We start from the raw sequence: 23,769 nt of genomic DNA, 5'->3' as shown, positions 1-23,769 counted from the left end.
CACCAGAAGAAGGATATTTGGCATGCCATCACCAAGGAAGTCCGGACCCTGGGGGTCCACCACAGACGGAGCACCCACTGCTGGAAAAGATGCGTGGACATTCGCCGCTGGAGCAAGAAGAAGGCGGAGGCCCAGCTGGGGATAGCCTCCCAACGTGGGAGGGGTGCCCGTCGCACCATGACCCCCCTGATGTTCCGGATCCTGGCGGTGGCATATTCGGAGTTGGATGGGTGCTTGAGGGCATCACAGCAGCCACAAAGGGGGGGGGGTACACTCTCATTCTGCTGATTCAGCGCGCATTGTAGGTTTCTGGGTGGGGGAGGTGGGCTGTGGGTTTCCCTAGGCCAGGGCGAGTTTAGTAGGCTAGATCCCTTCTTAAGGCTGGCCCTGTGGCACCCCAACCCCACCTGGGTTCAGAGCCAACTACACCTAGTCAAGCTCCTGTGACTTCCATGTGTGCAGCAATCGAGCATAGACCTTGTAACCCATGTCCCTGTGATTAATTAGGGAACTCTAAGTGCACGGCGTAGTGCAGGGGGCTTCTGTGTCTGTAGTGTCCGCCAACGGTAGCGGTATTGGATGCACTCAACATGTCTTTCTTCTGTCTTTCCCCCCTTTTTTGTGGTCTCCCTGTTCTTGTGTGCATTAGCATCATCAGGCGGAGGAGCTGTGCCACCGGAGCAGGAGGGAGCTGCATCCCACATGGCCCTGGAGGGCGACACTACAGAGTCTGAATTCACCAGTGGGACGGAGGGCGAGGGGAGCTCCACGGCGGGGGCAGGAGCAGAGACCAGCGTCACCGACTCTGATGGGAGCTCCTTTGTGGTGGCGGGCCCCTCTGTGCCCACCGCATCTACAGTTACAGCCGCCACCCCCCCTACCAGCACCACCCTCCCAGCAGCCCCTCAGCGTGTGCCCCGTGGCCGCTCACCTAGGAGGGTGGGCATCTCCTCCGCCCCAGGCACCTCAGCCCCTGCCCCAGTCAGCCCTGCTGCCCTCAGTGAGGAGGCCATTGACCTCCTCAGGTCCTTCACTGTTGGGCAGTCTAACATTTTGAATGCCATCCAGGGTGTAGAGAGGCAGTTGCAACAGACCAATGCATACCTGGAGGGCATTCATTCTGGTGAGGCGACCCTTCAGCGGGCTTTTCAGACTCTGGCCTCAGCACTGATGGCAGCCATTGTCCCTGTCTCTAGCCTCCCCCTCCAACTTCCTCCACCCAGACCCAAACACCTGTACCTCAGACTATCCCAAGCACACCATCAGACCAGCATGCACACACGTCAACACACAAGGGAAGCTCAGGCAAACATAAGCACCACACATCCCACAGGCACTCACGCAAGCATCATACCCATGCAGACATACCAACAGCCACCTCCTCCACTGTGTCCCCTCCTCCTCGTCTCCCTCCTCTCTCCCAGTCTTGTCTCCACTCACACCTGCATGCACTACATCGTCAGCCACTACCTCCATCACCAGCACACCCACCACCACACCCCGCTCACGTGCACTCACCACCCCCACTACCATTCACACATCCCCTGTGTCCTCTCCCAGTGTGTCTGTGAGCCCACCTCCCAAGGTACACAAACGCAGCCACACACCCACCCAACAGCCATCCACCTCACGACAGCCTCCAGCCCATACACCTTCACCCAAAGTCACCAAACGTACACCTCCGACAACCACTACATCTTCCTCCACTCCCAAACCCCCTCCATCTACCCGTCCCAGTGTGTCCCAAAAACTTTTCCTGTCCAACCTTGACCTCTTACCCTCACCTCCCCCACCCCTTCAGTCTCCTAGGGCCCGCCTTTCCAGGTCCCAACCCAGCGCCTCACCCGCAACATCTGCAGGAACAGTGGTGCCAGTAGTAACCGGCTTATGGAGTGCACCAGGCAGCAGGGCAGCCAGTGTGCCAAGGAGCCAGACCACGGACAGTCCCCCACCTCAAAAGCACAAAAAGTTGTCCAGTGCCCGGCGGGAGAGAGGCAAAACATCTTCCACCAAAGCCTCTCCCAGGGGTACAGTTGGGAGTGTGAAGACAGCTGTGCCACCATCCAAGGTGGGGAAGGGGCACAGAAAAACAGGCAAGTCTGCGAAAACCTGCACGGCGGACAAGACCGCAACAAGCACCGCTGCCAAGGACACCGCCGCCACCAGCACCGCTGAACAGGACACCGCCGCCACCAGCACCGCTGAACAGGACACCGCCGCCACAAGCACCGCTGAACAGGACACCGCCGCCACAAGCACCGCTGCCAAGGACACCGCCGCCACAAGCCCCGCTGAACAGGACACTGCCGCCAGCAGCACCGCAGGCCAGTGAGCGCCAAAGCTTCCGACGCTACTGAGGCCGCCACGAGCAGGATGAAGCACTCTGGGCACAAAGCCCCCTCCAGAACCAGTGGAGATTTACATCCACTACCTCTGTCCTTGGCAGGATGAAGCACTCTGGGCACAAAGCCCCCTCCAGAAGCAGTGGAGACTGTTATCCACTTGAGAGACTGTGGCTTTGCACTCCCCAGGATAAAGCAGTGGGCAAACCACCCACTGGAAAGACTTGAGAGACTGTGGCTTTGTACTCCCCAGGATACATCAATGGGCATGGAGCCCCCTCGTGGATCTGGCGTCGTGCACTCAACCAGCTGAGGTGCCCCCCCTTCCCTTCCCCCTGAGGCGCCTGTTGTATTTCTATCTGATGCCCCTGCAGTGTTCTCTCAGTTTTGATCGGGTATTGAGTGTGGGCCTCGCCCATGCATTTTGGGCCCAGTCCACGGACTATGATGGTGGAATACCTTGGACTTGTATTATTGGTGTATATATTTGTTTCTAGTGTAAATATATATATATGTATATATTTTTGATTACTCTATTTGAATAGATTACAAATGTTCGACTCATTTACTTTTGTCCTTGCATTCTTCCAGGGGAGGTTGGGGGTTGTTAATGTAATGTATCAACATGTACTTGTGTGTGTGTTGTAGTGGGTGAGGGTGGGGGTGGGAGTGTTGCGTGTTGCGTGTGTGTGTCACTCTTTTTTCCCTCCCCCCTCCCCTGTGTCATAGGTGCAGTACTCACCATGGTGTTCGCCGCCGTCTTTGTTGTTCCTGGTAGAGAAGCAGGAAGATAAAGGCTGGGAGTATCTGGAGCTCGGGTTCCATGGCGTCCTGATTCCTCGTGGGGTGTGTAGAGGTGAGCGTTTTCCCTTCCAAGTCCTGTTTCCGCCGTGTTTTTGTTCGCGGTGAATCCACCCCGGAAAAGGTGACGGATTGGCCTGTTGTAATACAGTGGGCGGAACATTGTCTTCCGCCTGTCTGTTGGCGGTTACCGCCGCGGTGTTTGTTTTTACCGCCTTGGCGGTCGGAGTATGAAAGTCGCTGTCTATGTTGGCGGTTTCCGCCACGGTCGTGATTCCAATTTTTTTAGCGCCGGACTGTTGGCGGTTTTACCACCGCTTTAACACCGACTGCCAGGGTTGTAATGACCACCTTAATCTCTTCAGGAAACTCATTGTGCGCAAAAAATCGATGCACAGCCTGCAGGAAACTACACATAGCCTGCCTTGCTATGAGAAATTTACGCAAACCAGTCACTTTGTGTACTGAAGAGACAACTGTTGATTTCTAAGATTTAAGACTCTTTTTAAACTTGCAAAAGTAATATATCAACATGTGCTTATTGTATCCTTATCATTTGGACCTTATTTTATCAGCTAAATATCAACAATTTTTCAAAACCTGTGTGGTGTATGTTTGTGGTGTGTATTTTTGTGGTGTTTTCACTGTGTTACTGTATGAGTTATGGCACAAATACTTTACACATTGCCTTCTAAGTTAAGCCTAACTGCTCTGTGCCAAGCTACCAGAGGGTGGGCACATGATAATTTGGATTGTGTTGTGACTTACCTTGACTAGGATAGTGGTCCCTACTTGGACAAAGGTGTATACCTCTGCCAACTAGAGACCCAATGTCTAACAGGATGTGATGGTGGTGCTGGCTCAGTTGAAGATGTGGTGGGGGCATAGGTCCGAGGGTGCCCCGGAGTGGATAGAACTCATGAGCTTCAGGATGTCTTCCAGGGTGAGGACGATCCAGTGGTTCTGGGTCGGCATGCCAGCCCTGGCTGGGCGCTCCAGCCAATCCGAATGCTGCTGTCATGCTGCCAGCAGCATGAACGCAGGGTTCGGATTGGCTGGAGGGCAGGCTGGGAGCCTGGACCTGCAACTGCAGCAGAGGAGCGGTGCGGTGATGGCAGCAATAATGGTAAGTGCTTTTTTTTGTAATTAATTCCCCCACGCACGTGCCGCCCCACCCCTACAAGGCGCCACAAGCCATTCCTGAGCAGCAACAGGTGGTGCTGCGTGGGGGGAGCGATGCAAACAGAGGTTAGTGAAGTCACCCCATCACCGCGCAGCAGCCGCCATTAAGAAGGGGAGGGAGGTGGGAGGGGCCGCTCAGCTGGGATGCGGGAGGGTGGGAAGGAAGTTGCTATGAGGGGGCAGGGCCGATGGGGCACCAACAGCAGGGGTAAACGCAGGAAAAGTGTGAGAAAATGAAAGGAAGGTGGCAAAAAAGGGAAGGAAGTGAAAAAGCAAAAAGGCAGGTAAAGGGAACAAAAAGACAGAAAGGCAGCAGAGAGAAAGACAGAAGGGCCACCACTGGCCACCAGGGAAAAGGCGCAAGCAGGTGCCTGCGGGTGGAAGAGGACCTCGAACACAGTGTGCCAGGCAGGCTCATAGGACGCAGGGCATCTGCAGCAATAGGTGGTGCTTCACAGGGGGAGCGATGCAAACGCTGATGTGAGATATACCAGAAAAGGCAAAGTGTGGCCATCATAAGTGTGAGAGGAGGCCTCTTTTTTAGCCCCCACTTTTTGCCTGATGTTGATGTGTCCTAGAACCTAGAAATTGTAGTGCCCAGGATGCAATCTTAAATATGACTATAAGGCCCTAGTAAATGGGTACCCCGGTACCCAGGGCATGAAATATCAAGAGTAGACCCCTGAGGGCAGCAGCACTGATAGTGCCACCCTCTAGGGCCCTGCACCCAGGTGCACCCAGCTCTGCTATTGCAGGCTGAGTGTACTGGACAAACCTAAAAAGACAAACTCTACATGGCACACTCCCTGTGTGCCCTGTCCACATTACACTGCATATATTATGGTTAAGTCACCCCTCTAGCAGGCCTTCCAGCCCTAAGGCAGGGTGCACCATACTATATGTGAGGACATAATTGCATGAGCAATATGCCCAACTGTGTCCTTGCTAAACCTGGGACATGATGAGTGAACAGAGCAGCCATCTTAAGGACATGTACTGGACACTGGTCAAACACGGGTTCCCCAGCTACATGACGGCCACTCCGTATCCTGGGTTGTTTGGTATCAAACAACTCAGAATATTAAATCCAAACAGGTACCAGTGTTGGATTTAACCCTAAATGACCCAGGGGGCACCTTAGAGGTGCCCCCTGCAAAAGCTAACCCTAACTGGCATAGTTGCTGACTGGTTCCATCCAGCCTGCCACTCTAGATGGCCAATATACAAACCTGGGGGAGAGCCATGGCTCTCTGGTGTGTAAGACAATGCCTTCCTGGGTGGAGGAGCTAACTCCCCCTCCCTCAGGTACATGCAACACCCTGGCGGTGAGCTTCAAAGGGCTACAGCCACTGAAACTCAAGCCTCCAGGCCTGCTGCTAGCAGCAGAGGACTTCCCCCCTTGCAAACCCCCTCTTTTGGCGGGAACAAGGGCAAACCAGACAAAGGGTAGAAGGAGTGGCCTCACTGAGCATGCACCACCCCTGGGGGCTTGCAGGTGAAGTGGACCGTCCATCTAATTTTCCTCCATGTTTGATGGCAGGAAAATATCTAATAGGGTTTAGGTAAGTACCCCTTCCTACAGGAAATAGTCACTGTATTTGGTGTAGCCACCCAAGGGTAAGAGTCCCATTGGACACTACCAGGTTCCCCTAAAACGCCCACTAAATTCAGTATTTACTGGGCTCCCCTAGACCAAGAAATTAGATTCATCTGGAAGAAAAGAAGACAGCTTTAAAGAACCCGACAGGACGAGAACAGAGGACCTGCTGCTCTAGAAGAGCCTTCAAGACTCCTGCTTGCTGCACCAGTGTCCCGACAATCATCGCTGCGGAGGAGATGACCACTGGACTGACCTCAAAAGACTCTGAGGACCTCCAGGCTTTGCAAGTAGCCCGAGAACTCCCTCCTGAGTGGAGGCACCACTCAGGAAACTACAGGAATCTGCAAGGAACCTGCAAAACGGTGAGGTACACTTCACTGACCAGATGATATCTCCTCAACCAGAAATGGCAGCCGGACCCGACGACACACCAATGACAGCCAGGATGTGACCTGCATCTGTGCCCGGTTTGGTGGCACAGCGCCCTCCCGTGGCCGAGTTGTGGCAATACCACAGGTACTGACCAGTGCACGTTGGACATCACCAACAACAGCTCTCCCAGAGCTGCAACTGGACAAGGAGGAAGCCCCAATTGAGGGACTTCAGTGACACCCCGGACCTCCCACCAGAGCACCCGCAACATCATGTGAGACCCCTGGAAGAAGACTCACCTCCAGCTCCAAAGTGTCCCTTTGCACACAGCATCCAAGACCTCCAAAGACGCCCTGCACCTGGCCTCCCTGAGCCTTGTATTGCAGGATTTGCTCTGTGTCCCGGGTCCCCAACCCTTTGCGGCCTCAGATGCCCAAGGGGACCTCCAAGCACCCACCTTAAACTTGCAAACCAGCTCCTTTTCCAAGTAGCCCCTCCAGTTGGCTCTGTGCCTGGGCCAAGAGGTTTTCCAACGCTGCTCCCACCGGAACCAGGAGCCACCCGAAGCCCTCCAGCTCACACACTGTGCCCACCAACCCCTGCCACCTGCAAGAGAAGAGACTAGTAACCCAACTGTGTGATTTTTAATGCTTTTTTAAAGGTGGCTGTGGATTGATTCCAATGGTGCATAATTACGCACAGAAAGACTAACTTTATTAAAACGTCTAAAAGTCAAAACTTAATAAGTACTTAACGTATTCTAAAGATCTTGGTCTTAAAATGTATATAAAAGTCTGAAGCATTTTTATAAAATCTGGCCTTGAGTTATTCGTTAAGTGTGTGTGGTGCATGATTGGATTTGTGAGTACAGCAAATACTTAGCACATCTCCTGGATTAGCGTAACTGCTCTACCAGCTACCTTAAAAATTGGAGCATTAGGTGGTCTAATTTTTACCTCTGGAAACCAATGTGTGGTTGCCCAGACCCTCTGCATAGTGTGCTCAGTTATGCACACTACATAGAGTGCCAGCCTCCTACAATAAGTGAAAAGGAGGACAAAGGGGTGTGGGGAGGGAGAAAGAGGCCAAGAGTGGCAGAAGGCATAATATTAAGTACGGAAATTAATGGTACCATAGTGTAGGTCACATCTTATATATCACACACATTATTTGTGAAGAAGATTAGCAGCTCACACTGTCCCAACTGAAAATTACTGTGATGAACATTGCGGTTACTTATTCAGCAGGTGCTGCTTCTAGGGTAAGCTCAGTGGCAATTCAAGTATTGTTGTCGATAGACATGGTTGGTCAGGTGTGTATAGGTCCAGCTCTAGACATCTCTCTGTCTCTTGCGAGAGTTTCTACAACTTGATTCAGAACTTCTATGCCCAAGCATATATGACAGGGCCTAAAACAGTGTTTGCTGAAAGTATGTTGCTTTCTGATCCAGTTGGATTGTCCTTCTGTTGTTTATGCTGACTTGTGGAGCCTTCCTATCTGTGGATTCCAGGGTGTCTAGGTGTTTCAGATCTTCAAGTTAAGTGTATTCTTGAGAGCTGCTGTTGAGTAACATTGTGGCTGGTTCCATTGGTCCATACTTGATTTACCATTTCTTCAGCCTTGGGTGGAGTCCCGGGAGGGCTTTTCATTATAGGTTGTTGAAAGGGGAACTCCGAAGAGATGAGTATTGTTTAACCTTCAAAGGAAAAAGGCCCATTTCCAATTTGTATTGCCTATTTGTTTAATGGTGTCTGACATAGCAAGCTATTTGTCGGTATAGATTGATGTAGCCTCTGGGCTACACTCAATATGCCCTCAGGAATTCAAGGGTTGCTGAAAAGTCAATACGGATCAACTTTGGCAGGGTGAGAATTCCTTCACTAACCTCTTCCTGCATTTTCTCTGTGGTTCTGTAGATTCTGATGTTGTCACTTCTGGAGGAGTCTTCCAAGTTGGTGATCTATTTATGTAGGTATCAGATATTTTGTCCCCTGTAAGGAGCTGTGTTCATGGGCTCTTCCAGGTCATCCAATCTCTTTTCTGATTTATCTGGCTATTGATGGAAAACCGCAATGCCTGATGTAACGATTTGACCTCAGAAGTCAGTTCCATGAACTTACTTTCCTTAGTCTTTACAAAGGTGCAGCTAGTTGATATTTGCATCATAATTGTATCTAGAATAGTGTCCGATTAGAAGCTGCCTGATTTGCACTGTTGAGAGGCTCAGATAACAGTAGTTATCTAGTTAAGTGCATGGAGGATATTTTCAAAATTGTATTAGATTCATTTCTATGATTGTTTTGCATTGCCACTGGGAGAAGAGATTTGGCTGGTCGTGTCGTGCACAGGTGTGTGCAGGGATGTCTGTATTATCCTAGTGGTTTAAATATTAGTGGTGTAGATAGTTAGGCCTCACAGCCCCAGTAAGGAATGGGAATCGGAAAGGGTAATATGTCCCTTGGAAGTAACTGCTTGATATAGTATTCTTGTGCACTGTGAATCCTCCACTGCCCAAAATACCTAGACCGTTGTTAAAATGCCACTTAAACACAAACAGTGAGGCTATGCAGTGTTTGTAACCGCTGCTATGATGTAAACAAGGTATCTGGGTTGACATTCTGGTGAATAATAGATGACATAGCCAGTTTAAAGCCTCCTCAGATATACCAAGCAATTTGAGAGTGTGTAGCTTTGGAGAGAAGACAACACAGTCCACCCGAGCAACCACCATCTAACCAAAGAACGACAGAGCCACAAGGAGGTTGCAGAACTTTGTGCTGGAGCCATAGTCTTCTGAGTGAATGAAGCACAGTCACTAAATCATGGGAAGCAGAGGTTTTAGTCATAGCGCACCTGTCTAGGACCCATACTCTACGAGGAGGAGAGCCCCACAAAGTTGTGGTAGTGTTCAGCAGTGGAGGTGCAGTCTGTGTCAGCCAGCAAGACATGTCCACTCCTCAGAGTTGTTACCAGCCTCCCCTTGTTCACTCACTTCTTTTGCACGGTTGTGCTTGGTGGGGACTGTGGTCCGTAGAAGGCTGTTTGTCAGGTAAGTTCTCGGGTGCCACTAATTCAGTGGGCGTCCATCAGTAACAGATTGCGGGTCCGTTCGTCTTCACAACATCATGTCAGGCAGGTGTAACTTTTCTGATGTTTCTAGAAGTGGTATCCTCCATGCGATCTTACCAGCCCAGCTTTTCCAAGTCAGAGAAGCGATGCTGAAGTGCTGCCACATGGCTCCAGAGGCCCTGCAGTCATGAGAGAAGGGGATATCACTCCAAAAGTCTGCATTTGCCTCCATCAATATTTGCGGCACTTGGATGCTCCACAGGGTTTGCCAGTCCCAAGCGGGATTGAAAAAACCCAGGTTTGCCATTCTGGTGAAGATGGTGCTTTTCAGCCGTCAGCTTCACAGAACTTCTCTCAAGATGGCCATCTTCTTTGTGACCAGGCAGTTACTGCACTTTTGGGACTTCCATGGCTCAAGTTTTTTCCCCGGACCGCAATGCACCATTACAGAGGCACACAAGTGGGTCCTGGCATTTGATTTGAGGGAAATAAGTTATGTCTGAACTCTGCAACTGTGCACAAGGCCTGCAAGCAACCTGAAAAGTCTCACTGTCACCCCAGCTGAGATATTAAGATAGACACAAACAGTAGATAGATGAGTCTTGTGCATCATACCAGTAGCTACTAAAGTTGCCCTGGGAGTCTCTCCCTTACAGAGAAAGAATTGAAAGCTAAGAAATACAGAGTAACATCAATTGCCTGCTCAGAGCAGACAGGGAAGGTGGTCATACATCTACCCCATCATAATGTAGATTTTTCTGCCACAATATTATTTATTCTCCCCCGTATATCTAATGTTCATGTGACTGCAGATCCATTCATACCCTAACCAAATATAACCTGATAGGACCAGAGTCCACCTGCAGTTTGTAACAAAGAAAAAGTATATCTATACCTTTTAACAGCCCACTGCATGCCAATTCTTGGAAAGGGCCAGATCCTTTGCTCCTGGCTCTCGGTCTTACTACCCGGCAAAGTCTAGGGAAGGAATGTCATTTCTAATGACAAAACTCAGGGCCGCTGGATGAGTACCAGGGTCCATAAGAAGTTGTATGCCAAGGGTGGGCAGGGTCCCCAGCACAAGAACAAGAGGGAGACAAAGATAAAAGTAAGGAGTTCTCAAAAGGGCCCCCAAACTGGTTCCCAGGGTAAGGAAAGCCTGGAGGGAAGTGACACCTAAAGTGTTTCGTCTGTAATCAGGAAGAGCATTTCAGGGGGAGTTCCAAGTGTCCCAAGCAGGCACAGTCCCCCTCCGGTGGGCAGACAGTAGGGGTGGCAATTATAGTGCTTGGGGAGGAGTTGGCCCAAGTTAAATTAACCCCAGCCTCCCTGATTGACGATGAGGTGGTCCTCATGCCTAACAAAACTAAAAAGTACAGGCAGTGGATGACCATCAATGGGAGGTGGATGGAGTTTCTGAGACACACAGGAGCCAGTATGACAATCGATTGCTGTTATCTGGTGTCTGAGGAGCAGGCAATCCTTTATGTGGTCTACCAGGTTGTATCAGTAGACAACAGTGAGTGCCAATGTTGGGCACTCACTGGGGAGGGGGTCTCAGATTGTTTGAGGGTAGATGTGAGCCCATCCATGCTTGTTGACAGTCTGATAGGAAATGACCTGGAGCATACCGCCTGGAACGAGGAGAAGCTCAGTTGCACTTGGTGATGTTAGAATTGCCAGGTCGGGTGTGCATGACCACACGGTCCATTCCCGCCAGAGAGGGTGATCAGAAGGAACTGGAGCCTGAAACAGTGGCCTAGGTGCCTGCCAGGAGGAGAAAGGGCAAGCGGTGCAGGAAACCCACAACGGTCCTGGAGGAGGCTGAGACTGAGGGGAATGCCCCAGAACCTACAGGGGAAAAAGTGGCCAAACTGGGGGACACCTCAGCTGATCCATTGACAGTAGGAAGGAGGCCCCACCAGGGAGGAGTTCTGCGCAGCGCAAAAAACATGCCCCACTGTTGAGTCCGGGGCAGCCCGTATGCTGGTGGTACCTCAGTGTTTCAGAGCCTTTCTACTGGGTCTGGCTCTTGATGTGCCACTGGCAGGTCACTTGGGGCAGGACAGGACCCTTGATAGGCTTGTCACCCACTTTTATTGGCCCCAAATGAGGAAAAACTCAGATGTGTTATGCAAGACTTGTCAAACATGCCAGATGAGTGACAAATCTGGGAAGAGGTGCAAGGCTCCTCTGTAACCATTTCCTGTCGTGAGCACCCCTTTTGAGGGGGGCATTGACAGTGTGGGGCCTCTGGATCCTAAGACAGTCATGGGCATCAGGTTTATCCTGGTCTTGGTGGACCATGCCATCCGGTATCCGAAGGCTATCCCTCTGAGGACAGCGACTGTGCCCACCATGGCCAGGGCACTTATGGGGATCTTTACCCTTGTGGGTTTCCCAAGGAGGTGTTATCTGACCGGGGTACCAATTTCATGCCGTTGTACATGAAAGCCATATGGAAGGCGTGTGGTGTTACTTACAAGTTCACCATGCCCTACCACCCCCAAAGCTAATGGGTTGATTGAAAGGTTCAATTGTAATCTGAAGGGCATGATTATGGGTCTGTCAGAACTCATGAGGCATAAGTGGGGCGTTCTGTTACTGTGCCTGTTGTTTGCCTACAGGAAGGTACCGCAGAAGGGGGTTGGCTTCAGCCCTTTTAAACTTCTGTATGGGCACCCTGTTAGAGATCCTCTCAGTTTGGTGAAAGAGAGCTGGGAGCAATCTCCCAAGAACCCACCCCAGGATGTACTCAGTTACATGCTGGCCTTCAGGAACCAGACACCCAGGTTCCAGAAACTTGCTCAGGAGAATCTGGAAGCTATCCAGGAGGAGATGAAACACTGGAATGACCAGACTACCACTCTTGTTGAGTTTCAGCCTGGCCAGAAAGTGTAGGTGTAGAAGGCTGGCCTGGTTTGTAGTGGGTACCTATGGTACTTACACCTTATACCAGGTCCAGTTATCCCTTATTAGTGAAATGTAGTCAGTGTCTAGAAGCCAGGCTGTCTAGGGGTAGCTGTAACTGAGCACCCAAGGCTTATCTGGGAGACATGCAAAGCTCTTGCAATACCACCCTAGTCACACAGTACTCACACACATGAAAGAAAATACTCAGTGTTAGAAAAATAAAGGTACTTTATTTTTTGTGACACAATGTCAAAAATACCTTACAGACTATACTCCCTTAGGAGGTAAATCCTGTACACTGTATATACACTAGAATGCATAAGTAGCTGTAAAAACAGTTAGAAAACAGTGCAAATAGTGAAAATCACAATAGGTTGCAATGGGTTTAGGGGGAACACAAACCATATACTGTAATAGTGGAAGGCGAACGTCGGTTTCCCACCTAGGCAAGGGTAGTGTGTAGAGGGGTGCTGGGGGTCTAAGAAAACACCAAAGGTAAGTAATAGAACCTACCCCAGAGACCAGGAAAACAGGAGCAAATCACAATAAGTTTCCCAGAACACACAAGAAGTCATGATAGGAGATTATGCAAGATCCAGAAGAGACTGCAAGACACCAACAATGGATTCCTGGACCTGAAGACCTGTGGAAGAAGGGGGCCAAGTCCAAGAAGCACTGAAAAGTCCAGAGAGAACGCTGCTAACCCGGATGAAGGTGCAAAAGAAGAACCACTGGTGAAGAAGAACAGTCAGTACTGCACCCAAGAAGACAGATGCAGGTTCCTGGTTGGTGCAGATGATGTCCCACACCGGAAGAAAGACTGCAGTTTGCGTCACTGGATTCCGCCAACAAGCCTTGGCACATGCAAAGCTCGTGGTTAGCGGAAAATAGCACTGCCCGGGACCAGGAGGGACCTGTGGCCTCTACCCAGGAGGGGGAGGCCGAGGGGGCTCTTAGCAACTTAGAGAGCCCTCAGAAGACCAGGCAGCGTGCACAGGGGTCCCACAGCACGGGGACAATGAAGGTGCAAATGGAGGCCCACATAGCACGACACAAAAGGATCCCACGCCACCGGAGAACCACTCAGGAAGGAGTGCTGGGGGCTGGAGCTGTGCTGTGCATGAAGAACTTCGTGGAAGGTCGCACACAAGCCTTGGCTACTGCAAACAATGCAGTGCATAGGAGTACTGTCTTGTGTGGCGAGGCAAGCTCTTACCTCCACCAAAGTTGGATAGCTGGACCTTAGAACCGTCGGGACAACTTCAGTCTACTACCCGTGTTGCTGGATCCACGCACTTCGTTAGGAGAAGGGACCCACGCCTCCAGTCATCGCTGCAGAGGGGTGCCTGCTGAAGCAGGGAAGTGACTCCTTCACTTCAAGGGAGATTCCTTCAATCTTCTGGTGCAGGCTGAAGACAGGCAGTTCTTGGAGGATGCACGACCTGGAAACAGTTGCTGGCAGAAGCTGAAGATATAGGCCCTCATTCATATGGCCGCTCTGCGGTTAAAAGACCGCTGGGGCCATTTCAACTTTCCTGTTTGGCCGGCGGGCGCTAGCCAAGTTAGCGCCCGCCGGCCCAGCGGGAAAGGGGCCTGCAACACTGAAGCCGGCTCCGAATGGAGCCGGCGGTGTTGCAGGTGTGCGACGGGTGCAGTAGCACCCATCGCGCTTTTCACTGTCTGCTAGGCAGACAGGGAAAAGCAGGCTGGGGCCCTGTTGGGGGGCCCCAGGACACCCGTTCCCGCCATCCTGTTCCTGGCGGCAAAAACCGCCAGAAACAGGGTGGCGGGAAGGGGGTCAGAATCCCCATGGCGGCGCTGCTTGAAGCGCCGCCATGGCGGATTTGGGCAACCGGGGGAAATCCGGCGGGAAACCGCCGGACCCGGTTTTCTGACCGCGGCTTTACCGCCGCGGTCAGAATGGCCCAGGAAGCACCGCCAGCCTGTTGGCAGTGCTTCCGTCACCCGCGGCCCTGGCGGTCTAGGGTCGGAATGAGGGCCATAATGTTGCAGAAGTCGTCATTGCTTCTTTGTTGTTGTTTGTAGAGTTCCTGGAGGGCCCAGATGCAGTTTTGTTGTTAGAAGGTGAAGTAAAGGATGCAGAGGATTCCTGCTGGAGTCTTGCTATCCGAATCAGAGGAGAGACCCTAAATAGCTCTGAAAGGGGGATTGGTCAGCTACACAGGTAAGCACCTATCAGGGGAGAGCTCTGACGTCACCTGCTGGCACTGGCCACTCAGATGCTCCCAGAGTGCCCCACCACCTTGGAATCCAAGATGGCAAAACCCAGGGACACTCTGGAGGAGCTCTGGGCACCACCCTGGGGTGGTGATGGACAAGGGAGTAGTCACTCCCCTTTCCTTTGTCCAGTTATTTCCAAAGGGAGAGGATGTAACACCCCTCTCCTAAAGGAAATGCTTTGTTCCTCCTTCCTGGGATTGAGCTGCTCAAGCAACAGGAGGGCACAAACCTGTCTGTGAGGTGTCAGCAGCTAGGGCTGCCTGGAAAACCTCAGAAGACTGGTATGGCAGTACGGGGGGTCCAATGTGGAGCCCCCAGAGTGCATGGAATTATGCAACCAATACTAGAATTAGTATTGGGGTACAATTCCTAGTTGTGAGACACCTTACATGGCCATATTCGGAGTTACCATTGTGAAGCTGGACATAGGTGTTGACCCATGTCCATTGCACACGTAAAATGGCATCGCCGCTCTCACGAGGGGTGGGAAATGGTCCTGGATGACGTGGGGGCACCTCTGCTAGTGCAGGGGTGACCTCACACACAGGTACTTTGCACCCAGCCTTCAGGGTTGGAAGGCCTGACATATAGGTGACTTATGAGTGACCTAGTGCAGTGAAAATGTCTGTGAAAGGGTGCATGCACCATTTCACACAGGCTGCAATGGCATTCCTGCAGAAGCCTTTGCATGGGTTCCCTATGGGTGGCAAAAGTAATGATGCAGCCCATAGGGATCCCCTGGAACCCCAATGTCCTGGGTACCTAAGTACCAAATACTAGGGACTTATAAGGGGGCACCAGTATGCTAATTTGGGATTAAATACTGGGTTACCAGTATGTAGTGACAAATTTGGGAAAAGAGAGAGCATAAGCACCAGGGTCCTGGTTAGCAGGATCCCAGTGACACAGTTAAACACAGTGATAAAACAGGCCAAAAACCATGAGCACTGGGGTCCTGGCAAGCAGGATCCCAGTGACACAGTCAAACACACTGACAAACAGGCCAAAAATGGGGGTAACCATGCTAGAAAGAGGTTACTTTCTCAAAGTAGGTGATGGCCTGGGTAGAAACCCAAGCTTTCCGAGACCATTGGTCTCGGCCATTTGAGGTCAAGGAGAGTAAGAGTAATGTCACCTACCTGGTGGACATGCAGACTCCTTAGAACCCTTTGAGGAACTGGCATGTGAACCACCTCGAGCCGCACTTCGAGAGGTCTGAGTTGATGCTCTTTGTCATGGATTATGGGGTGGAAGAGGAGTGTGAACCTCTCCCCGGCCACCTGTCTTCCAAAGAGCAGGATGGGTCAGTGGAGGGTGTTAACCTCTCCCCTACTCTGACTCTAGAACACCAGAGGGACTGTCGCCAGTTACTGAGAATGTTTACCTCTATGTTCTCACTCATCCCTGGAATCACCCACTGGTGTACCCATGATATCGACAAAGCGGACAGCCTGCCTGTTAAGCACAAGTCTTACAGGCTGACTGATAGAGTGAGGTACAGCATCAAACAGGAAGTCTCTTAGATGCTGGAGGTAGGGGTTGTTGAGCGCTCCAATAGTCCTTGATTCAGCCCAGTGGTTCTGGCCCTTAAGGCTGCTCTACCCAGTGTCACACCTGAACTGAGGTTCTGTGTTGACTATCGAGGGCTCAATGCCGTCACTCATTGAACAGTTACTAGGTGCCAAGTTCCTCAGCAACTTAGATCTAACACCTGTGTACTGGCAGATTGCCTTGACCGAGGGGGCCAAGGAGAGGTCGGCGTTCTCAATGCCAGAGGGGCATTATCATTTCTGTGTTATGCATTTTGGGTTGAAGAATGCCCCTGCCACATTCCAGAGGATGGTCAACTAGGTTCTAGCTGGGTTGGAGAACTTCTATGCTGTCTACTTAGACGACATTGCTGTCTTCAGCTCCAGCTCAGGGGACCACTTGTACCAACTCCAGGACGTGTTGAGGGCTCTGCAGAGTACAGGCATCACTAGCAAGGCCAGTAGGTGCCAGATAGGGCAGGGGTCTGTGGTGTACTTGGGACACCAGGTATGGAGTGGCTAGGTAGTGCCCCTACAAGCCAAGATTGACACCATTCTGGCTTGGGCACCCACCAAGACCCAGACAGAGGTGAGAGCCTTTTTAGGTCTCACCGGGTACTACAGGAGTTTCATCAAAGGGTATGGCAACACTGTTGCCCCCTTGCCAGAGCTGACTTCCAGGAGGCAGCCCCATCAGGTGATCTGGACAGAGGCATGCCAGACCACTGTTTACACCCTGAAGGAGGCCATGTGCATAGCACCCATGCTCAAGACTCCTAACTGATCAAGGAATTTGTGGTGCAAACAGATGCCTCAGAGCTTGGTGTGGGAACTGTGCTTTCACAGCTAAACAAAGAGGGCCTAGATCAACCTGTAGTCTTCATTAGTAGGAGGTTACTGCCCAGGGAATAGAGGTGGAGCAGAATATAGAAAGGGAAGCTTTTGCTGTGGTCTGGGCAATGAAGAAGCTGAGACCCCACTTGTTTGGGACTCACTTCTGGGTTCAGACAGACCACTGGCCCCTCTGTTGGTTAATACAGATGAGGGGTGAGAATCCTAAACTGTTGATGTGGTCCATTCCCTGTAGGGAGATGGACTTTACGGTGAAACACTACCCTGGAACAGAACACACCAATGCTGATGGTCTTTCCAGGTTCTTCTGCCTTAGTGATGAGAACTCCCAAGAGGTTGGGTAATTCTCCCCACTGTCAGCTGGAGGGTCGGGGTGGGCATGTTAGACCTGTCAGCTTCTGGCTAGGGGTGGGAGGTGAGCTCCGCTCCGCTGGCAGAAATAACAGAGTTTTTGGCACTCCGTGCTCTGCTTGGTGCACGGAGTTCACCCAAAAACTCAACTAGTTTTTAACTCAGTTCACTGAGTTTTTAATCAGCTCCGCGGAGTAGAACTCCATGAACTCTGCACAGGCCTACTTATGGTGTGGTTTCCCCTGTCTTTTTGCTTCTGACCTACTGTTTTGGATCCTGTGGTGAAAGTGCAAGTGCTCTCTGTCTAAACTGTATTGCTATTGGTTTATCTATGACTGGCATATTTGATTTCCTAGTAGGTCCTGAGTATAGTGCCCCATGTGTGCCCAGGGCCTGTAATTCAAATGCTACTAGTGGGCCTGCAGCACTGATTGTGCCACCCACATGAGTAGCCCTGGAAACATGTCTCACACCTACCACTGCAGTGTCTATGTGTGCAGTTTTAAATTGCCATTTCAACCTGGCAAGTGCACCCACTTGCCAGGCCCAAAGAAGCCCCATGAGCAGGGTGCAGTGTATTTAAAAGGTAGGACATAGTGAAACACTGCTAAATTTGTTTTCACTATTGCGATGACTATCTCTCCCATAGGGTAGCATGGGGATTGCCTTGAAATATCTTTTAAGTGTAATTTCCCATTGAGAGCAGATAGAGATATGGAGTTTGCGGTCTCTGAACTCACAATTTAAAAATACAACTTTTGGTGAAGTTGGTTTTTAGATTATAAGTTTGAAAATGCCACTTTTACAAAGTGGGCATTTTGTTGCTTAACCATACTGTGCCTCTGCATGTCTGTGGAATATACGTCTGGGTCAGGATGACAGTTGGGCTGTTTGTGAATTCACTCTAGACAGTCACACAAAGGAAGCTGAGGTGTGCCCTGCATATCCTGGTGGGTCTTCCTGAGCTAGAGTGGGGGGAGGAGCTGACACTTGAACCTGAATAGTTCTGTGCCTGTCCTTCCACAAAGCAGTCGCCAACCTCCTGGAGTATGTCTGGGGCCAGGGCAGGAAAAGCAGGGTCTTGTGCACTACAAAAACTTCTCTTTGAAGTTTGCCTACTTCAAAGGTAGAAATGGATATAAGTACTGGACCTCTGACCCCACATAGAACACTTCTGCACTGAGGACATTCTGCCAGGAAGAACAGCTGGATGCTGTAGAGGGGACTGTCACTCTGCATGTTGTTTTGTTGTGCTGGCCTGCTGCCTGCTGCTTCTGTCCTGGAAGTGAAAGGACTGGACTTTGCTTTTTACTTCCTGCTTTTCAAGGTTCTCCAAGGGCTTGAGTTGAGCTTACCTCCTGTTATTAAGTCTTAGGGACATCATAGACTTAATCTGCCAGCACCTGGGCTCCTCTGCTGAGAGCCCTATCCTGTCAAGTGGTGCCAAATCCAGTTCTGGGCCATTGAAGGAGGTTTTTAGTGTTACAAGAAGAAAATCCATACATCGACTCATTGTGCCATTTTAAACTGATGCATGTGAGAAGGTAGCCTCTTTCTAGCCTTGTTACCCCCACTTTTGGCCTGTTTGTGAGTGTATGCCAGAGTGTTTGTCACTGTTTTCACTGTCTCACTGGGATCCTGATAGCCAGGCCTCAGTGCTCATAGTGAAAACACTATGTTTTCAGTATGTTTGTTATGTGTCACTGGGATCCTGCTGGTCAGGACCCCAGTGCTCATAGGTTTGTGGCCTATATGTATGTGTCACTGGGACCCTGTCACACAGGGCCCCAGTGCTCATAGGTGTGCATGTATATGTTCCCTGTGTGGTGCCTAACTGTCTCACTGAGGCTCTGCTAATCAGAACCTCAGTGGTTATGCTCTCTCATTTCTTTCCAAATTGTCACTAACAGGCTAGTGACCATTTTTACCAATTTACATTGGCTTACTGGAACACCCTTATAATTCCCTAGTATATGGTACTGAGGTACCCAGGGTATTGGGGTTCCAGGAGATCCCTATGGGCTGCAGCATTTCTTTTGCCACCCATAGGGAGCTCTGACAATTCTTACACAGGCCTGCCACTGCAGCCTGAGTGAAATAACGTCCACGTTATTTCACAGCCATTTTACACTGCACTTAAGTAACTTATAAGTCACCTATATGTCTAACCTTTACCTGGTAAAGGTTAGGTGCAAAGTTACTTAGTGTGAGGGCACCCTGGCACTAGCCAAGGTGCCCCCACATTGTTCAGATCCAATTCCCTGAACTTTGTGAGTGCGGGGACACCATTACACGCGTGCACTACATATAGGTCACTACCTATATGTAGCTTCACAATGGTAACTCCGAATATGGCCATGTAACATGTCTATGATCATGGAATTGCCCCCTCTATGCCCTCCTGGCATAGTTGGCACAATCCCATGATCCCAGTGGTCTGTAGCACAGACCCTGGTACTGCCAAACTGCCCTTCCTGGGGTTTCACTGCAGCTGCTGCTGCTGCCAACCCCTCAGACAGGCATCTGCCCTCCTGGGGTCCAGCCAGGCCTGGCCCAGGATGGCAGAACAAAGAACTTCCTCTGAGAGAGGGTGTGACACCCTCTCCCTTTGGAAAATGGTGTGAAGGCAGGGGAGGAGTAGCCTCCCCCAGCCTCTGGAAATGCTTTCTTGGGCACAGATGTGCCCAATTCTGCATAAGCCAGTCTACACCGGTTCAGGGACCCCTTAGCCCCTGCTCTGGCGCAAAACTGGACAAAGGAAAGGGGAGTGACCACTCCCCTGACCTGCACCTCCCCTGGGAGGTGTCCAGAGCTCCTCCAGTGTGCTCCAGACCTCTGCCATCTTGGAAACAGAGGTGCTGCTGGCACACTGGACTGCTCTGAGTGGCCAGTGCCACCAGGTGACGTCAGAGACTCCTGCTGATAGGCTCCTTCAGGTGTTAGTAGCCTTTCCTCTCTCCTAGGTAGCCAAACCCTCTTTTCTGGCTATTTAGGGTCTCTGTCTCTGGGGAAACTTTAGATAACGAATGCATGAGCTCAGCCGAGTTCCTCTGCATCTCCCTCTTCACCTTCTGATAAGGAATCGACCGCTGACCGCGCTGGAAGCCTGCAAACCTGCAACCTAGTAGCAAAGACGACTACTGCAACTCTGTAACGCTGATCCTGCCGCCTTCTCGACTGTTTTCCTGCTTGTGCATGCTGTGGGGGTAGTCTGCCTCCTCTCTGCACCAGAAGCTCCGAAGAAATCTCCCGTGGGTCGACGGAATCTTCCCCCTGCAACCGCAAGCACCAAAAAGCTGCATTACCGATCCCTTGGGTCTCCTCTCAGCACGACGAGCGAGGTCCCTCGAATCCAGCGACACTGTCCAAGTGACCCCCCACAGTCCAGTGACTCTTCAGCCCAAGTTTGGTGGAGGTAAGTCCTTGCCTCACCTCGCTGGGCTGCATTGCTGGGAACCGCGACTTTGCAGCTACTCCGGCCCCTGTGCACTTCCGGCGGAAATCCTTTGTGCACAGCCAAGCCTGGGTCCACGGCACTCTAACCTGCATTGCACGACTTTCTAAGTTGGTCTCCGGCGACGTGGGACTCCTTTGTGCAACTTCGGCAAGCACCGTTTCACGCATCCTCGTAGTGCCTCTTTCTGGCACTTCTCCGGGTGCTACCTGCTTCAGTCAGGGCTCTTTGTCTTGCTCGACGTCCCTTCTCTCTGCAGGTCCAATTTGCGACCTCCTGGTCCCTCCTGGGCCCCAGCAGCATCCAAAAACGCCAAACGCACGATTTGCGTGTAGCAAGGCTTGTTGGCGCCCTTCCGGCGGGAAAACACTTCTGCACGACTCTCCAAGGCGAGAGGGATACGTCCACCAAAGGGGAAGTCTCTAGCCCTTTTCGTTCCTGCAGAAACCTCAGCTTCTTCTGTCCAGTCGAAGCTTCTTTGCACCCGCAGCTGGCATTTCCTGGGCATCTGCCCATCTCCGACTTGCTTGTGACTTTTGGACTTGGTCCCCTTGTTCCACAGGTACCCTAGATTGGAAATCCACAGTTGTTGCATTGCTGGTTTGTGTCTTTCCTGCATTATTCCTCTAACACGACTACTTTGTCCTTAGGGGAACTTTAGTGCACTTTGCACTCACTTTTCAGGGTCTTGGGGAGGGTTATTTTTCTAACTCTCACTATTTTCTAATAGTCCCAGCGACCCTCTACAAGGTCACATAGGTTTGGGGTCCATTCGTGGTTCGCATTCCACTTTTGGAGTATATGGTTTGTGTTGCCCCTATCCCTATGTTTCTCCATTGCATCCTATTGTAACTATACATTGTTTGCACTGTTTTCTAAGACTATACTGCATATTTTTGCTATTGTGTATATATATATCTTGTGTATATTTCCTATCCTCTCCCTGAGGGTACACTCTAAGATACTTTGGCATATTGTCATAAAAATAAAGTACCTTTATTTTTAGTATAACTGTGTATTGTGTTTTCTTATGATATTGTGCATATGACACTAAGTGGTACTGTAGTAGCTTCACACGTCTCCTAGTTCAGCCTAAGCTGCTCTGCTAAGCTACCATTATCTATCAGCCTAAGCTGCTAGACACCCTATACACTAATAAGGGATAACTGGGCCTGGTGCAAGGTGCAAGTACCCCTTGGTACTCACTACAAGCCAGTCCAGCCTCCTACATTGGTTGTGCAGTGGTGGGATAAGTGCTTGAGACTACTTACCACTCTTGTCATTGTACTTTTCATGAGAGAAAAATATACAAAACAAGGTCAGTGTATATACACATAGCCAAAAAGTTTTGCATTTCCTCTTTTCACTCTTTTCTAAGTGCTGAAAAGTACTTCTAAACTTTCAAAAAGTTCTTAAAAGTTTAAAAAGTTTTTTTCTGTCTTTCCAAAAAGTTCTGAAAACTTTTGTCTCTTTCTCTATCACTTTAACTCTCTCTAAAAAATGTCTGGCACAGGCCAAAGTGTTGATCTGTCCAAACTTGCATATGACAACCTTAGCTGGAAAAGAGCAAGGAGTCTCTGTATAGAGAGAGGTTTGAGTGTAGGGAAGAATCCTGCCTTGGAACTGTTAATTAACATGCTTAGAGAACAGGATAAGGCCAGAGGTGGCCCATCTGTTGAAAAAGTACCTAATAGTTCCCAATCTGATTCAGGGACTCCCCCAGGAAAAGATTCAGGAAAGAAACTTCCTAGCCTGCCCATTACTAGACAATCTAGCATAGATGGTAATGATGATGAGCCACACCAAAGAAATAGTGTTGTCTCACATCATAGCAAAAGCATTTATTCTCACCATACTGGTAGTAATGTTTCTGTAAACCAAGCTGTTAAGTTGGCTTCTGTAAGGGACAGGTCTCCTTCTGTTCATTCCCATCATAGCTCTGTTTCTAGAAATGTCCCTCCCACCAACCCTGATGACAGAATGTTAGAGAGGCAACTCAATAAGTTGAGGGTGGAACAAACCAGACTGAAGCTTAAAAAGCAACAGCTGGATTTGGATAGACAGTCTTTTGAATTAGAGAAGGAAAGACAGAAGTTGGGTTTAGATACCCATGGTGGCAGCAGCAGTATTCCCCATAGTCATCCTGCAAAAGAGCATGATTCCAGGAATCTGCACAAGATAGTTCCCCCTTATAAGGAGGGGGATGACATTAACAAGTGGTTTGCTGCACTTGAGAGGGCCTGTGTTGTACAGGATGTCCCTCAAAGGCAGTGGGCTGCTATCCTATGGCTATCATTTAGTGGAAAAGGTAGGGATAGGCTCCTTACTGTGAAAGAAAATGATGCCAATAATTTCCAAGTTCTTAAGAATGCACTCCTGGATGGTTATGGCTTAACCACTGAACAGTACAGGATAAAGTTCAGAGAGACCAAAAAGGAGTCTTCACAAGACTGGGTTGATTTCATTGACCATTCAGTGAAGGCCTTGGAGGGGTGGTTACATGGCAGTAAAGTTACTGATTATGAAAGCCTGTATAACACAATCCTGAGAGAGCATATACTTAATAATTGTGTGTCTGATTTGTTGCACCAGTACCTGGTAGACTCTGATCTGACCTCTCCCCAAGAATTGGGAAAGAAGGCAGACAAATGGGTCAGAACAAGGGTGAACAGAAAAGTTCATACAGGGGGTGACAAAGATGGCAATAAGAAGAAAGATGGTGAAAAATCTCAAGATAAGCATGGGGATAAGGGTAAAACCAAAGATCCCACTTCAAATCTTAAACACTCTTCAGAGGGTGGGGATAAAACAAATTCTTCCTCTTCTTCCCAACCTGCACACATTAAAAAGCCTTGGTGCTTTGTGTGTAAAAATAGAGGCCATAGGCCAGGGGATAAGTCCTGTCCAGGTAAACCCCCTGAGCCTACCACCACTAATACATCAAGCTCTAGTGCCCCTAGCAGTAGTGGTACTAGTGGTGGGACTGCTGGCAACAGTCAAGCAAAGGGTGTAGTTGGGTTCACTTATGGGTCCATAGTGGAAACTGATGTCATCAGTCCCAAG

The sequence above is a fragment of the Pleurodeles waltl genome, chromosome 11 (genome assembly GCF_031143425.1).
Source record: "Pleurodeles waltl isolate 20211129_DDA chromosome 11, aPleWal1.hap1.20221129, whole genome shotgun sequence".
NCBI lineage: Eukaryota > Metazoa > Chordata > Amphibia > Caudata > Salamandridae > Pleurodeles > Pleurodeles waltl.
The sequence above is the reverse complement of the archived record's forward strand: the minus strand, read 5'-3'. Positions refer to the sequence as shown.